This window comes from Humulus lupulus, chromosome 6 (assembly GCF_963169125.1).
Source record: "Humulus lupulus chromosome 6, drHumLupu1.1, whole genome shotgun sequence".
NCBI classification, from domain to species: Eukaryota; Viridiplantae; Streptophyta; class Magnoliopsida; order Rosales; family Cannabaceae; genus Humulus; species Humulus lupulus.
In genome coordinates, this window is record NC_084798.1 from 136,346,401 (window position 1) to 136,364,483 (window position 18,083).

Sequence of the window (18,083 nt, forward strand, 5' to 3'; positions counted from 1 at the left end):
TTTTTGTTGAGAAACTTTTCACTTCTGCTTTTTAATCCATTTTCCAAACTGTTCGCTTGAAATGTAGTGTTTTTTTTGTCAGAATGCGGCTGGTCGTATAAAAGCTTAACTTTTATACATGAGCAACGTTATTACAACTTTTAAACACAAGTTTTTAGGTCGTAGATTTTCATCTCCCCTTCTCTGTTTGCAGATTTTCATGCAAGATCTGTGGGGAGGTGAGAGGCCAATCGCCGACGATCTGCTGGCCCAACTGTTTGAGGACGAGGAACAACCATCACGACTAATTCTGGAGATCCCTTTTTCTCGAAACACCCCAAATAGTCCTCCGACCCCTCCTCAAAACATGGGTCGACTAAAGTCTAAAGCCCAGAAATAGAAATCATCCAATCCTCCTTCAAATCAGCCAGCTCCTCGGGCTGAAATTCCTTCGACCAGTGGTCGAGATGAAAATACTCCTGATCCAGAAATCCAAAATCAAGCCCGCCTCCGCAATATCATTCGACTAGACGTCGAATGGTACCTTGCTCCTTCTAGCACGATCACTGCTAGGATGGTAAATAATTTCCTCAAAAAGTATGGACTTTCTGGGGTTACTTTATTTCTTCCCACCATCGACCAAAGGGCGAACCTGCCTAGTGGTGCCTTCAGCGCCTGGTCGTGGTATCATATTGAGGCAGGGGCAACCTTGCCTCTTCATTCTTTCTTCCAAGGAGTGGCCAACTATTTTGGGGTCGCTCCTTTCCAAATTACCCCAAATGGGTATAGAATGCTCTCTGCACTCTATATCCTTTATAGTCATAAGAAGTGGCCTACTCCTACGCCACACGAGGTCAACTACCTGTTCGACCTCAAATCCAACCCCAATCAAGAAAATACGGGGTTCTTTCATCTTTGTCACCAGGAAATGACCCGCACTTTCCTGAATGATACCACCTACAAGTCTAATGTAGGAAAGTACCACCAACAGTAACTTTTGACTACCGACCTGGTCGCCAAGAACCTAGTCTTCACCCAAGGAGGTAAGTTCTTTGTTTTCATGGTCGTATATTTTCCTTGTATTGTATCTGCATTTCTTTGAGAAATGTATCTTTCTTCAGGTCCATGGGTGCGACCAGCTCCTACTCCAAAAATGGAGCTTCGAGCAGCGCTACTGGCCAGCATGTCTGACGTAGTGAACAACGTCAAATAGCTGGTCACTAAGGCAATCCTGAGACTGGTCAGGCATCTGGCACCTCACCAGGACGTGAGGGAGTCCACGGTAGGGAGTGCCACTGGCAAGGAAATTCTCGAGGAGCACCCAGATGTGTCGCAACCTCAAAGGAGGAGACCAACTAGCGTGACAATTAGGGAACCCTCTAGCACCCCGCGAGCGACCGCGCCCCCTGCCTTTTCGGGAAAGGGAAAAAAGAAAGCTTCTGAACCCCTTGCACCTATCTACGAGTCTTTGGATGAGAACGGTACTGATCTCTCGCTCTTAGATAGTGTGCCAATTCCTTGTCACTTATTTGACGGGGACAACAACTTTAAGTACACTCCCAATTTAGATTCAAACTTCTTCATGCCAGAGAGTGAGTGTAACACAAGTAAAGTATATAATGTAGCGACCAGTAATGATAGCTCGGGTATTTTACTTGCAATTTTATTTGTTTCCTTCTCTAACATAGCACACTATTTATTTATACTATCTAATTGTTCGTGTACTTACCTTCTTGCTAACATGGCATCCGAAGACATGTTCGATTTCTACAGTGCACTTGATGCTCCTGTGAGCAAGAAAAAGGCGAGCAGGAGGCATCGCGGCGAGTGCAACAAAGATCCTCCAGCCAAGGAGGACCTCACTGAGGACCCTCCAATGGCTGGTCCTTCAAAAAACACAACACCACCTCCATCTCCCATCGAGCAACAAACTCTGTCTGCACCAGTCAGGTCGACCCCTTCCCCACCGGCTCTAATTGACCAGACTAAGCCAGCTGCCCCCGCTCCAACAGGGGACGGCATATCGAGTCGCACTCTAAGATCACCCAAGGACAGGATGAAAAGGATCCTGAGGCATGAGCACAGCCGCGAAGCCATGGCTGGGACTGAGTCGATGGAGCTCAACCAGATCCTGAATCGCGCCTAAACGAGCTCGCCAGTGTAAGTTATTTCTTCATGTTGAGACTCAATATTTTTATCTATTATAGTCATTTCAATCTTTGTCTGATCGTAGGCAATGCTGACTGTGACTGCCAGCCGGCTCCGCTCGGGGGTCATCACTGAGCAATCCAAGTTGTCTAAGCAATGGCACGCTGAGGAGCTTAAGGCCGTCGGAGCGAAATATGCTGACCAGCTTAAGGTGGCTCAGAAGACAAATATGGCATTGCTCGAGGAGAAAAATAAAATGGCTGAGGAGATGAAGGAGAAGCAGGCTGCTCTGGATAAAGCTCTCGAGGCAAAGGCGAAGTACAAAGAGTCCCATGTTATCAATTTTCGCGAAGCCAAAAGACTCGAGGCGGTTCAGATTGAGAGTAGGCAGGAGGCTGAAAAGTTGGAGGCTCGCATCAACGAGCTCGAGAAAACCAACGCCAGCAATCTTGAGAGGTACAAGGGTTCCATGTCCAAGTGCTTCTATGATTTCTGGAAGCACAACCAAGGGGCTAGTTTCAGCTATCTCTTCAAGCGCATGAGGCAAACAGAAATAGCCCGGTGCGTTGCTTGCTTGGAAGAAGAAAAGAGAGCGAAAACCCCAGCCTCGCCCAAAATCTCTTTGGCCACTAGTGTTGAGAGTGCGGAGGATGAAGCTGAAGCTCTTGTCGACCAGGAACATCCACAAGACCCTCCTGCTTCTTAGCCTATTTCTCTTTTAATTTTAATTTTTCAGTATACGACCTACGGGTCGAGATGTAAAGACAGTTGTTATCTTTAATTTCTGCGTGGGTAGCTTTTTTCCTTTTAACAAACAATTAGATCCGAGTAGTAACTGCTCGCAGTGTAAAAGAATACTCTTTGATATTATAATACTTGCATTTATTATAACATCTGTTCGCATGACAGAACTTAACATAATACTTTGGTTTAATTTAACAAAATACAAAATTTTGAAAAATACTCTAAGTATCATAGCATGCTTTCACTTATTTTGCTCGTGTGTTTACATACTTGTCGATATGCTTTGCTTACTAGATGCCTTATATGGCCCCCAAGTGATTGAGGAACTTTAGATCCTTGGTCACTTGCCTTGACTAGGACCTGTTCGAACATTACTGCTCGTAACAAGGAATTTAAAATAAAAATATAGCAAAATAACACACGTAATGAGCAAATACTTGTAATAAATACAATAGTTGGCAAGAATGACTAGCTACGTACAGTCCCTTTTATTTCTCGTAATAAATGGAGAAAACATGTTTGTACGAGTGATTAATAAAACGATCTTACACTTATAAGTGATTAGTCATGTAAAATGACCAACCCTTTTTCATAACTTGTAAAAAGTAAAATTAATACAAGCCAATTCTTTAGGAAGAATTATTTATTGATAGTACTTGTGCAGGTGTTCTCCATTCCAATAGCAAGGAATAAATCTCCATTAAAGCGAGCAAGTTTATAGGTGCCTGGTTGAAGGACTTCTTCAATTTGGTACGGTCCTTCCCAATTAGGTCCAAGTACTTCAGCGGCCGGATCATGGGTGCTAAGAAAAACCCTTCTAAGTACTAGGTCTCTGACATTGAACTTCCTTTCACGTACTTTAGAATTGAAATACCAGGCGACCTTTTGCTAGTAAGCAGCTACTCAGAGTTGGACTTACTCTCGCTTTTCATCGACCAAATCAAGAGATTCCATCAATAGCTGGCTATTAGACCCTTGATCGTACGTTATTCTTCGATGCGATGACGGATCTAACTCAAGAGGCAACATAGCCTCATATCCTTAAGCTAAGGAAGATGGAGTATGGCCTATTGCTGTTCGATGGGAAGTTCTGTATGACCAAATGACTTCAGGCAATTGCTCTGGCCATGCCCCCTTCGCCTCCTCAAGTCTTTTCTTCAGAGTATCCTTTAGCGTTTTATTGACTGCTTCGACTTGTCCGTCGCTTGAGGGTGAGCAATTGAAGAAAAGCTCTTGATAATTCCATGCCGTTCGCAAAAATCTGTGAACATACCACTATCAATCTGGGTGCCGTTGTCTGAGACAATTTGTCTTGGCAATCGATAGCGACACACGATGTTTTTGACTACGAAATCCATCACTTTCTTGGTTGTTATGGTTGCGACTGGCTCAGCTTTGGCGCATTTGGTGAAGTAATCGACGGCCACTACGACGTACTTGACGCCGTCCTTTCCTGTGGGCAGAGATCCGATTAGATCTATACCCCAGACTACGAACGACCACAAACTTTGCATTTGTTTTAGCTCATTAGGGGTTGCTCGTGGAATTTTGGAGAACCTTTGGCATTTATCACACCTCCGCACAAATTCCATTCAGTCTTCATTCATTGTTGGCTAGAAGTATCCTTGCCTTAGGATCTTTTTTGATAAACTCTGCCCCCCAGCATGGTCCCCAAAAAGCCTTCGTGGACCTCTCTCATCAATTCTTTGGCCTTCTCTTTCAAAATACACCTGAGGAGTGGCATTGAGTATCCCCTTCAGTACAGGATTCCATCGACCAGGATATACCTAGCAGCCTACCGCTGAAGGGTCCTGGCTTTGTTTTTGTCCGTCGGTAACACGACCTGCCTCAAGTACTCTACGTAAGGTGCCATACATGTATCCGCCGCCTGAATCACCAAATAGGTCTCTTCTGCTCAAATGCTTGGTGCAGATAGTCATTCAACTGGCACTATGTTTAGGGTGTCAGCATCCTTGACACTTGCTAACTTGGCCAAAGCATCAGCGTTTGAATTTTGGTCGCGAGGTACTTGCTGGAGAGTGTACTTACCAAAGTGTGCCAATAGATCCTTCACTTTATTTAAGTAAGCAACAATTTTTATGCCCCAGGCCTGATATTCTCCAATGATTTGATTGACCACTTGCTGAGAGTCACTGTAGATATCAAGTAACTTTATGTGCATGCTTTTGGCTAACCGTAATCTTGCGAGCAGTGCTTCATATTCAACTTCGTTGTTAGAGACAGTGAAGTCAAATCTGATTGCGCAGTGAAATTGATGCCCCTCAAGCATTATCAAAATCACTCCTACTCCTGCGTGGTGCTCATTAGAAGAACCATATGTAAACAACTTCCAAGAAGGAGTTTGGCTTTGAGACTTAGGTTCTTCAGGCCCTTCTGGATGCTCGCTGTCTGGAAGCCCAGTGAGTTCTGCGACAAAATCATCCAAAGCCTATCCTTTTATCGCTGCTCGTGGCAAGTAAGAGATATCAAACTACCCAAGTTCGACCACGCATTTCAATAATCAGCCTGCGGCCTCTGGTTTTTGCAGAATTTACCGTAGAGGTTGGTCGGTCAAAACTGTGATTGGGTGAGCTTGGAAGTAGGGCCACAACTTCCTGGAAGCTAAGATTAAGGAATAGGCTAATTTTTCAATAGGTGGATACTGCAGCTCTGCTCTTATTAGCCTGTTGCTTACATAATAAACAGCTTTCTGCACGCCTTCTTCTTCTCTTACTAGAACAACACTAGCAGCGTATTTTGTGATCGCCAAGTAAATGAACAAGGTTTCTTTATCAGCTGGCTTTGATAGAATTGGTGGCTGCGACATGTGAGTCTTTAAGGCTTGAAAAGCCTGTTCGCACTCCTCCGTCCATTCAAATTTCTAGTTGCCTCTGAGTAGATTAAAAATTGGGACGCGTTTGTCTGTTGATTTGGAAGAAAATCTATTGAGAGCATCAATTCTTCCGGTCAAGCTTTGAACATCGTTGATCTTCATTGGCGATTTCATATTGACCGGGGCCTTGATCTTCTCGGGATTGGCCTCAATTCCTTGCGAGTTTACTATAAATCCCAAGAATTTCCCTGATCCAACTTCGAAGAAGCACTTGAGAGGATTCAACTTCATCTGATATTTGTTCAAGATGTTGAAGAATTCTTGCAAGTCCCCTATATGCCCTTCTGCCTTCTTTGACTTAACCAGCATGTCATCGACATATGCTTCCATGCTTGTACCAATCAGCTCCTTGAACATGTGGTTGACCAGTCGCTGGTAAGTCACACTAGCGTTTTTCAAATCGAAGGGCCTTACCTAGTAACAGTACAGCCCTGTACCAGTCCAGATGCTAGTGTGATCCTTGTCAGGGGGATGCATACTGATCTGATTATATCCGGAATATGCATCCATGAATGAGAGAATCTCGTGCTCTGGCCGATTCTAGGGAGTGGGAAATAATCCTTAGGGCAGGCTTTATTAAGGTCTGTGAAATCCACGCATGTTCGCCACTTGCCATTCGGCTTGGGAACAAGCACGAGATTAGAGACCCATCATGGATAAAATGCTACCCTGATGAATCCATTCTCCTTCAGCTTCTCGACTTCTTCCTTTAGAGCCTTTGATCTATCTTTGTCGAGTAGCCTCCTTTTCTATTGCACTGTCGGAAAACTCTTATCTATGTTCAGGACATGGCAAATGACTGTAGGGTCTATTCCAACCATGTCTTTATGCGACCAGGCAAAGACTTCCTGGTTTTTCCTCAAAAATTCAACCAGTGCTTGCGTCGTTGTTGTCCCTAAGTTTTTATCGACTTTCACAACCCTCGCCGGATCTTCTTCATCGAGTTGGACCTCCTCAAGGTCCTCGATGGGTCCTATTTCTTCATCAAAATCCCCAAAGAGAGGATTTAAATCTATGTCCTCACTTTGGGAAATGCCCTATTTGGTTACATTATCACTTGATTGGGCTGGTACATCAATAGCCATTTGCGACTCTTTTCCAGCAACTTCCCTCGATACACCTTTCTCTACTTTAGATATTGAGGCATTGTAGCTCTCTCTTGCTTCTCCCTGATTTCCCAACACGCATCCCACCCCTGCCTCGGTTGGGAACTTCATGGGAAGGTGCCATATCAATGTAACGGCTCGCAGGTCGACTAGAATAGGCCTCCCAATTACAACATTATATGTTGAAGGAAAATCAACTACTATGACAGTAGTGAGTAATGTCCTATTTACAGGTGCAGTTCCTGCTATAACTGGAAGCCTAATCGACCCAGTTGGGGTGAGCCCTTCGCCAGAAAAACCATAAATGGTTTGGTTGCACGGCTCCAGGTTCTTGATGGACAATTTCATTCTTTCCAGTGAAGACTTGTATAAGATGTTGACTGAGCTTCCTGTGTCAACCAATACCCTTTTAACCATCATATTGGCGATTTGAACATCAACGACAAGCGGATCGGAGTGTGGGAATCGTACGTGCTGGGCATTGTCTTCAGAGAAGGTTATCAATTCCTCCTCTGTTCGAGCCTTCTTTGTTGCTCGATCCTCCACACTCATCATCTCAATGTCCTGGTCGTGGCGTAAGGTTCGAGCGTATCGCTCCCTTGCCTTCCCACTGTCCCCTGCAAGGTGTGGGCCGCCACAGATGGTGAGTAATGTACCTACTCCAGGAGCTGACTGTAAAGGTGGCGGGCATTGGCGTGTAGGCGCCTACTCGTTGCCACATTGAGCCTCTCGTTCGTCCTTCAATTGGTTGCATTCATTGGTGTCATGTCTGTAGTAGTTGTGAAAATGATAGAATTTTGTTGTATCTCTCTTGGAAATATCCTTCCATATAGGTGCAGGTCACTTATAAGGAACATTAGAGCTGGTCGCCTGGAAGACCTCTGCTCGAATTTCGACAAGGGTTGTATAGTTAGTGAATCTCAGCTCATATCTATTGCCTTTGCGGCGTTTATTCTCAGATGTTGACGACTCATTGCCTGCCCTTTTTCCACCATTTCTGCCATTTCCGTTCCCGTTGCCTTTACCGTTTCCATTGGGCTTGTACGACCCGTTGGGGCCTCGACGGATTCTTCCTTCGGTCTCTTATCTTTTGTAGGGGATTTCCCCTCGTTGGAAATCGCATCTTCGAGCTCGATGTATCGATCAACTCGATCCAAAAACTCCTAGGTACTCCTTACCCCATTCTTCTTTAGGTTTTTCCAGAGGGGAGAATGGTGCCTGACCCCCGCAATTAGGGCCATCATCTTTCCCTCACCGCCCACTGTTTTGGCTCCAACTGCTGCCCGCATAAAATGCTGGACATACTCTTTTAAGGGCTCCCCCTCCTTTTGGCGTATCTCGACCAGTTGGTTGCCCTCAATAGGGTGTACGCGACCCGCGTAGAATTGTCCATAAAATTTCTTCACGAACATCTCCCAGGATACAATGCTAGCAGGAGGGAACTTAAAGAACCACTCCTGGGTGGTGTCAGATAGTGAGGCAGGGAAGATCCTATAGTGGGCATCATCCGACACCTTCTGATATCCATTTGTATCTCAAATTTGTTGACATGAGATACTAGGTCTCCGTACCCATCAAAATTTTCCATTACTGGCATTTTGAACTTGCTGGGAGTTTCTGCCATGACAATTGTCTGGACAAACAGAGTGCCCCTCCGCCGATCGTACTCTATGTGGGATGTTTGACTCCCGACTAGATGCTGTACTGCCTGGTTCAGGGCATCAATTTGTGCCTGAACTGCATTTGGGATCGCTGGGACGACTGGTGCTGGAGGAGCGTACTCATCGTGCCTCTCGTGATGATCATTGAGCACGTCCTTCAAGTCATCATACCTGTGCCTGTTCTCGTTAACTCCTAGCTGATCAAAGACGTTCTGTTGTCGGGGCTCCCCCCAATGTTATGGCTCGTCGGCCTATTATCTCTTGATGGGGGGTTTCTGTCTCCACCTCTTTCTTCATTCCCTCGACCAGCATTCCTCCTGCCAGAATCGACCTTATTATAGTCATGGCCATCTCTAAACTGTGGCTGACTATGGTGCGACCGGCTGTACATGCTGTTTCCTCCTCGGGCTGGCATCTCCTGAGCATTAGGGGGAGGCCTGTGCTGGTCGTTGGGTCCCCGTGAATTATTATGCAGTGGGGGGCCTCTGACCGCAGAACCTGACTCATACCTTTTATTGGCAGAAGGACGCTGCCCCCTGCTCGGTGGATTTGGCTCATCATCCCCTTGGCGTCTAGGGCTATGGGGAGGTTGTCCAGCCCTATTCTGCCTATTGCACTGGGGATTACCACGACCAGCTTGAGAATGCAGCTGCTGCTCAGGATCCCGTATTGGGACATCATCTTGAGCGATAGGTGGCTGCTCCGGCCGTTGAGGGCTCGCTGGCTGAATTGGAGGACTCAGATTTTGGGCTCATTGCCGTGGTACATTTGATGGCTGATCTGGTTACAAGGCTGGTGCAGCTTGTCCTCGGGTCAATTGAATGGCTGCCTCAAGAGCGGCTGTGGCCTCTCTCTGCCGACGGTCAATGTTCGCCTACCGCTCATTTAGCTCCTGGCGCTGACACTCAATCTCCCTTTGTTGTAACACCAAAGTCTCTGCTGCATTCTCTTGATTGGCCCTCAGATTGGCCAACTCATCCTGCAACACCCCTAGTGTTGCCTTCAGCGTTTCCAAATCCAATTCCTCCTCTTCAAAAGTCTAAATGCGGTTCATTCTCAGCCACATTTGGAGGAGGAGGTTGAGACGTCGCCGCGCCAGTAGCCTGTCCGGCTCTCTTGGATGTCTTTACCATTTGATTTTCTTAAAGCTTCTTGATCAACCTCTCAATGAAAGCACCAGAATGTTGACCCTTGATTCGGACAACAACACAGAGTCAGAATAACGACAAAGAAATAAGAAGGAAATCAAGAATGGAATCAAATGGTAAAGAAATGACACAAGTAATTTATAGTGGTTCGGCCCCAACAATGTGGTAACAACCTAGGTCCACTTTGCGTTATTGTTGATGTTGAATCCCAATGCCGTGATCAAGGAACTAGGGTTCTTGAGTTTCACAAGCCTTAGGAGAATTACAACTTTTCGGTGGATAATCACACTTACGCTCTTTCTCTGTGTATTCAGAAAAAAGGTTCATTAGTCAAAAGTCCCTTCCTTGAGCCTTCTCACGTATATTTATAGGCTAAGGGGGGTTACATGGGCCAATGGGCATTAATTATCCGAAATATTAGTGTATCAAGGCAATAAAGAGAAAAGATATTAAATGAAGTTATTACAAAATTACATATCTTTAAAGGAAATAAACTGAGGCATGCGACCAGGCTGGTCGGATCTAATCGTGAGATCTGATGAAGCAATAAGGAGCTGGTCAATAGGCGAATAGAACCTCTTCACTTTGACGCTGCCACGTGCCAACCTATGTAATAAATTCTTGCCACGTCGTCAGGAATCATTTTTGGGTAAATACCCTTCAAGTAGTGGCCATATAAGAATGGTACATGGGAAGTACCACCTTAGCACGCCTATGAAGTTCGTACCCAACAAGTAGTTGGGGTACGTCATGGTCCCATGGCAGGAGTACTTCTGTAGACCCCTGAAACATACTAGAGCCGACCACCAATCCTCCGACAACACTATAACCTGCAGCCTCGATATTCAGCTCCTTGTCTCTTTGGGACCACAATGTATCAAGAGCAATTAGCTTACCTATATATAGAGCCTCACTTCATCATTTACGGGGGTTGGAAAATTCATTGTATACTCAGGCTATTAAGCAATACTCCATTGTGGAACTACATTTATTTTTCCTTAAGTCTATTCTAAGTTCTTATCTAGCTATCTCCATACTTACCTTTGAGTTTTCCGACCTAACATCATTGACGAGTTCTCACTGTCAACAGTTTGGCGTCGTTTGTGGGAAGGCCGACTACCAAGCCGTTGTTCTTCCATCAATTTTTACAAGAAAAAATGCCAAGGCATTCAAAATGCCTACTGGGATCTCAGGATGCTGAGATCCACCTTGACGGAGGCCAACCGAAAGCCTCCAAAAGAGACCCTTTGCCCCCTAAGAATGGAGATATGCTGGCGGAACATTCAACCCCTAGAGAGGAGAAGGAGGCAACGCTCCCAACAGACCAACCTAGGGGAGGTGATCGTGAACCATCTACGACCCGTGTGGGTGGCCTGAGTACGCACCCTCCTCCTTAACCACTGATTGGACCATGCTCCGGCCAGCGGGACCCATGCTCCTCTTTTCCAGGCCTGGCAAGAGTTTGCGGGTGCACTATGTGAGTCCCAGCTCCAGAACTCGCTTTTATGAGAATGAGATATGCGAGTTGAACATAAAAAATAGAAGGCTGGAAGCCGCAATAGAGAACATGCAGGAGGTGTTGAATGACCTGCTGCACGGAAGGTCAAGCATAGCCCTTCCCCAGCATAGGAGAGAAAAGCATGCAAGAGGAGAAACCACCATACCCGTGGACAGTGACAAAACACGGCTCTCCACTTGTTATACCCCTCGCCCAGAACGTGAAGAATATTATACACCAGTGGCAAAGCCTGGCGCGACCCCACCTACAGGAGGTGTGGACCCAAGATTACCCCCACAAAAGCCTCACCTGACTTGAGGGGGAAGTTTAACCAGAGAGGGTCTAGGGTAAAAACCACACCCCTTGCAGCTCCCTCGAGGGACACAACCAAAGAAAGGGTTCAGTCTGAGAACCCGCAAGATTCCTTAAGTGAAAAGAAGAAGGAACTAGACACCAAAATGCGAATCCCTCAATACAAGATTATCACTGCACCTAGGGGCACAGAGATGATGAAGAATTTGACCATGATTCACCCTTCACAAGGAAGTTCTAGGTTGAGCAACTCCTCACCAGCTTCAAAGAGCCTCGCATGGCTCCGTACGAGGGCACTACGGATCCAAAGTATCACTTAGACTCCTTCAATAACTTGATGAGGTTAAGGGGGGTCAAAAGAATAGAAAAGTGCCATTGCTTTGTCATTACACTTAAAGGAGTTGCGTACAAGTGATTCAAGTGGTTAAGGCCAGGAACCATTAAGTCATGGCAACAATTCTCTGGCGAATTTCTTCAGCAACACCATGCAGTCTGTGATTATGTTCTACCAATTACCAGCCTCGCTAACATAAAACAAGGCAAGAATGAAAGTTTGAAGAGATATATCCATAGGTTCAATATGGAAGAAACAAAGTTGGGAATTTCAACTAGAGAGGAGCTCAAGATGGCTATTACAGGCAGAGTTTGTCCAGGAAGCAGGTTATGGGGTAACGTGCTCAAGAGAGAGGTTACAAACTTAGATGACTTCTTTGAAAGAGCACAAAAGTATATACGTGTGGAAGAGGGCCATAAGAACTTTCATGTTGAGGAAAACAAACCTTCCTTCGATCACCCTTCTACCAATACGTTTGAAGATTCTGTGTAAAAGAGAACGTCGTGATAAAGGAGTCGCTGATCAAGTTGAAAATAGGAAGAGGACTACAAAAAGGCTTCAAAGAAGAAGCTAGTAGGATTCATCAAATAATCGCAATCGGCCCTCGTAAAGATCCAAAGCAGGCGCCTAGCCTCACGAGCCCAAATAGGTGCCTGGTCCAGTGCGAAACAGGCATCTAGCCTTGCGACATACATATATATAAAAGTATTTATAAGGACTAGCTACCTTCATAGAATTTGAAAAAGTCAAAAGGGTCCCTCAAAAGTGACCTCGTCACGAACAAACCCATCCTGTAGAGGGACCATGTCGCAGAAGACAAAAGGGGAACCCAAAGAGATCCCCAAGTCTAGATCGATTGAGTCGCCTTATCAAGGGAAAAATGGGCTTGAAAATAGGTGTTTGCAAGGTTTCACAAGTACCATCTCCCTACATGGGTCCTGTCTTGAGGAAAGATCACCTCAAAAACCTAAAAACGGTCTCAAAGAAGACTCTTATGAAAATGGTCTCAAAGAAGACGCTTGCGAAAGGGGTCTCAAAGAAGACGCTTGCGAAAAGGGTCTCAAAGAAGACGCTTGTGAAAAGGGTCTCACAGAAGACACTTACAAAAAGGGTCTCGAAGAAGACGCTTGCAAAAATAATACTATGCATAATGACGAGAAGGACGCTTCTTGCACAAAATAAAATGCGCGCGCAAACATATATAAAATGATATCTAGAACCCAAATGGTCAACATATCCTTACGAGTAATCAAAATGCACCAACAGACACGAATCACACGCAGTAGAGGGGTCCCAAAAGGAACCCTTTCAAAATAAAGCTATTGACCATGAAGACTTGCAAAAGTCCCTCACAAAAAAAAAATTGGTTTGTCAAAGTCCTAGACTAAGAAAAATAAGGCGGCGAGACACCTCACACCTTGCAAGAGGATCTCGCATAGCAAGGGCTCCCTCCCTCGGCAAGACTACCCTCAAATTTACAACTCAATCGAGCTCAATTTCTTCATTGGCCATCTATATAAATGCTGCCTTCAGACATAAATGAAGAATGAAGTCGCGGAAACACAAAAGAAAGTTAAGAGGCCTCGCACAGCGAGAGGGCCCTCGCATAGCGAGACCAACTATAGCCTAGTGCTTCCAAACACTCTTGTCTAAATGTTTAACATGCCCCTAATCCTTGTATAAGCCTTATCCTTGGAAGGAAAGTCGATGAAGGCCCCGGGATGTCAACGGATGAAGCACGAAGAAAAGGAGGCAAGCCTCACCATGTGAGAGGGTCTCGCTGTGCGAGACCATCTTGCATAGAAGGGTCTTCATAAAAAAATGGTGTTGAATGACATCCTTCACTGCTTTATATGCCTCCAAGGATAATGCAAGTATCACACTCATGAAAAATAAGTATAACATCATAATAGGTCTACAAGGACGTCTAAAGACCTCCTCATAGACTGGGGGGCAAGTGTGCATGACAAAAATCCACTAGGGAAAAAATCTTTGTTCCCTACTTAGAATACATGGCTAAGGGTCACTTAGTCATGATATCGGGCTCGAGCCTAAAGGTCTCCCGAGACCACGTTCTAGCCAACACTACCAAGTGCCTCGCAGGTCTCTGCCTTGATAAAGATTAAAAGGCTCATAACACCCTTGTGTGTCTCGCGCCCTTGGGCATTGCAAGGCCCCCGCCTTGCGCCCTTGTGTCAAGCCCCCATGCGCCTCGTATGGCGTGCTTCCCCATTGGTACATCCACATGGGGTCATTTTGTAAGTGAGCATGCCTTGGTGCTTGATCATTAGTCAAGTCTTGCACCAAGAAACCTCATGGGGTAGGGTAGTGGAAATTTTTTAATTATGCATATGTCTCCTAGAAAAAAATCATATATGTTACGGGGAAGACCTTGTATCCTTAGAAGGCTCCTTAGGGGGAGGTGACCTGGTTACTTAGGGAAGCACCATGGCCACCAACAGATAGGGGCCAAAGCTGTGTACTCCCTTGCTCTATCAAGGCTATATATTAATAAAACGATGTTTATCCATACTTGCCCTTGTATGCTTCCTTGTTGCCTATATGTTACTTGTTTGTCATCATCGTTGGGCCATCGCGACCCACTTGCCTTATTGTGTGCTTTGTGTTGTGTGGACGTTCCAAGGAATGACGTGCTTTGTGCTTGCTCATACTTTGTTATTGCCCGTTGCATGTCTGAGATGTGTTTGTGGAGTGTGTTGTAGGGTGACTTGCTAACTTGTAGTGTCTGCAAGTACCGCACGTTCTGTCTACTTGGAGTACCCAAATAGCCAGCCCGTGACAGTTGGTATCAGAGCTAGGTTAGAGAAAGCTTGGGAAAACACACTAATGGTGAGCAACACTTAGAGGATCGAAGCACTTGAGAAGCGTGTGGGGGAATTAGATTGCCTGGACGAAAGGGTCATGGATCTTTCCTCTACAAGTCATAACTCTGGATTGTCAGAAGCAAGCAATCGCATAGCTGCGCTAGAGAAGGAAAATGATGTTCTACTATCTAGAATAATTGCGTTAGAGCAGAGAAACATTCCAACAAGTACTTCTGTTTCCCCTTGGTGGGAAGAGCGCATTGCGGCAGTGGAGCGCATGCTGAAGGAACAACAAGTCTCCATAAATGACACCACGGAAGACTGCAGGGAGGTAGTTGGCGTGCTCAGAGAAGAAATGACTGAGCTAACTGCAAAGGTAAACCTAACCATGCGAGCGGTTGGGAATGCACCTGCAACGGGGCCGATAGGTATGGAATATGGCTGAGTTAAAGTGCCTAAGCCGAGGCCCTATGATGGGGCTATAGATGCAAAGGACTTGGAAAATTTTCTCTTCGACATGGAACACTATTTTAGAGCCGTGTGGGCCTATTCTGAAGAAGGAAAGGTCGCCATGGCTACCATGTACTTGCTTGGGGATGCCAAGGTGTAGTGGAGAACAAAGTATGACGACATTGAGAATGGTAGATGTACCATCACATCTTGGGGAGACTTGAAGAGAGAACTGAAGACACAATTTTTGCCAGAAAATGTCGCCTACATGGCTCGACGCCAGTTGAGAGAGCTTAAACAAGTCGGGACAGTCCGAGAATATGTGAAGAAGTTTCCGGGACTAATGCTCGATATAAAGGACATGTTTGAAGTAGACAAGCTCTTCTGTTTCCTCAAGGGATTGAAACCGTGGGCCAAACAGGAACTTCAGAGGTAGCGCGTGTCTGATCTAGCCACCGCTCAAGCTGCTGCTAAATGCTTGACAGACTACACTCTAGAGAGAAATTTTCCGAAGAGGGCTACCCCTCCAACCAGCTCAAGTAGCGCTTGGAGTAAGAAGTCTGGGAAGTCATGGCAGGGCAAGAGTGGCGGAGAGAAGAGGACAGCAGAGTCTAGTTCTTCCAGGGGTACAGATGCTGCTGTAGGGAGGAAGTCGCTAGTTTGTTGGCTCTGGAAAGGATCACATAAGTTGGCAGTTTACCCTTACAAGGGCAAGTTGAATGCCCTCATTGGCCAAGAAGAACAGCGCAAAGGGGAAGAGGAGGATGAAGAGTACGCGCACATGGGCGCTGTCCGCCTGTTGAATGCTCTCAAGAAGCATGGCGAAAAAGGGAAGAAGACCCTGGGGAAGGGGCTAATGTTCGTGGATGCCACCATCAACGAAAAGTCATCCAAAAGTGTGATGATTGATACTGGCGCAACCCACAACTTCATCTCAGAACTCGAAGCCAAGCGACTGGGACTAAAGCTGGAGAAAGATGCAGGCTGCATGAAAGTGGTCAACTCCAAGGCCTTGGCCACAACTGGAGTGGCTAAGGGCGTAAAAGTTAAGATCCACATGTGGGAGGGGCAGACTGACTTAGTGGTGGTCCATATGGACGACTTCGATGTAGTTTTGGGAATGGACTTCCTAACCGAGAAAGGTGCCATCCCGATTCTTGCTACTGGGAGTTTGCTCATAATGGGAGAGACTCCTTCAATGATGTCTTCAAAGGTGATACCACCCCCTGGTGTGAAGCTTCTTTCAGCTTTACAATTTAAGAAGGGTGTGAAGAAACAGGAGCCCATTTATGTAGCGATACCCACCGTGTTCGAAGAGACAGTGGAAGAAATTGTTCCATTTGAAATTACGAGGGTCTTGAAGATGTATGGGGACGTGATGGCAGATAAACTCCCCAAAGCCTTGCCGACAAGAAGGGGGATTGATCACCAGATAGAGCTGGTGCCGGGAGTGAAACCACCAACAAAAGTGCCTTACAGAATAACACCCCCCTGAGCTAGAAGAGTTGAGGAAGCAACTAAAGGAGTTATTGGAGGCAGGCTTCATCAGACCGTCAAAGGGGCCATTTGGCGCACTTGTGCTATTCCAGAAGAAACACGATGGGAGCTTGAGACTGTGCATTGATTATAGGGCTCTCAACAAGGTGACAGTTCGCAACACTTACCCCATCCCTCTGATCGCTGATTTGTTTGACCAGCTAAGTGGAGCCATATATTTCACAAAGTTGGACCTCAGATCAGGCTATTTTTAGGTGAGGATCGCAGATGGGGATGAACCAAAGACAACGTGCGTTACTCGATATGGAGCATTTGAGTTTTGGGTAATGCCGTTTGGGTTGACGAATGCACCTGCCACCTTCTGCACACTAATGAACCAAGTATTCCACGAGTATCTAGATAAGTTCATGGTGGTGTACTTGGATGATATCATGGTTTATAGTGCCATGATTGAAGAGCATCAAGAACACTTGGCTCAAGTTTTTCAGAAGTCGAGAGAGAACCAACTATATGTGAAGTGCGAGAAATGCTCATTTGCACAGGAGAGCATCAAGTTCCTAGGCCACGTTGTGGAACGTGGCCGAATTCGTATGGATCTAGAGAAGGTGAGGGCTATCCAAGAATGGAAAGCCCCCACAAACGTGAAAGAACTCCACTCTTTCCTGGGCCTAGCCAACTACTATAGACGATTTGTGGACGGCTACTCAAGAAGAGAGACACCCTTGACCGAGCTGTTGAAAAAGGGTTTGACTTGGGCGTGTACTGACAAGTGTGTTGCAGCATTCAGAAGTTTGAAGGAAGCCATGATGAAGGATCCTGTTCTTTCCTTGTTAGATGTTAACAAGCCCTTCGAAGTATAGATGGATGCGTCAGATTATGCTTTGGGAGGGGTACTGGTACAAGAAGACCACCCGATAGCATATGAGAGTCGCAAGCTGTCTGAAGCTGAGAGGCGGTATACTTCCCAAGAGAAGGAACTCCTCGCGGTTATCCATTGCTTGCGAGTATGGAGACATTACTTGCTGGGGTCGAAGTTTGTGGTGAAGAAGGATAATGCAGCAGTTAGTCATTTCCTTACCCAGCCGAAACTGACCCCTAAGCATGCTCGATGATGGGAGTTCATCGCGGAATTCGACTTCCATTTTGAGAACAAGGAAGGACGCTTGAACCAGACAGCTGATGCCTTGAGTCGCAAAGCAGAATTGGCGACTCTAAAGTTCTTGGCTAGTTTGTCGGCTAGCGTGGTGAACACTCCACTCAAGTAGCGCATCAAAGAAAACCTGGAGAAAGACCGGTTGTCAGAACCATCCTGAAGCTTGTTAAAGAGGGCAAGACTTGCCAATCTTGGGTAGAGAATGATCTTCTGTGGGCCAAAGGGGGCCGCTTGCATGTTCCGAAAGCCGGAGATTTGTGGAAGACATTACTAAGCGAGTGTGATGACACCTTGTGGGCAGGTCATCCAGGGTGGCAGAGAACACATGCCCTTTT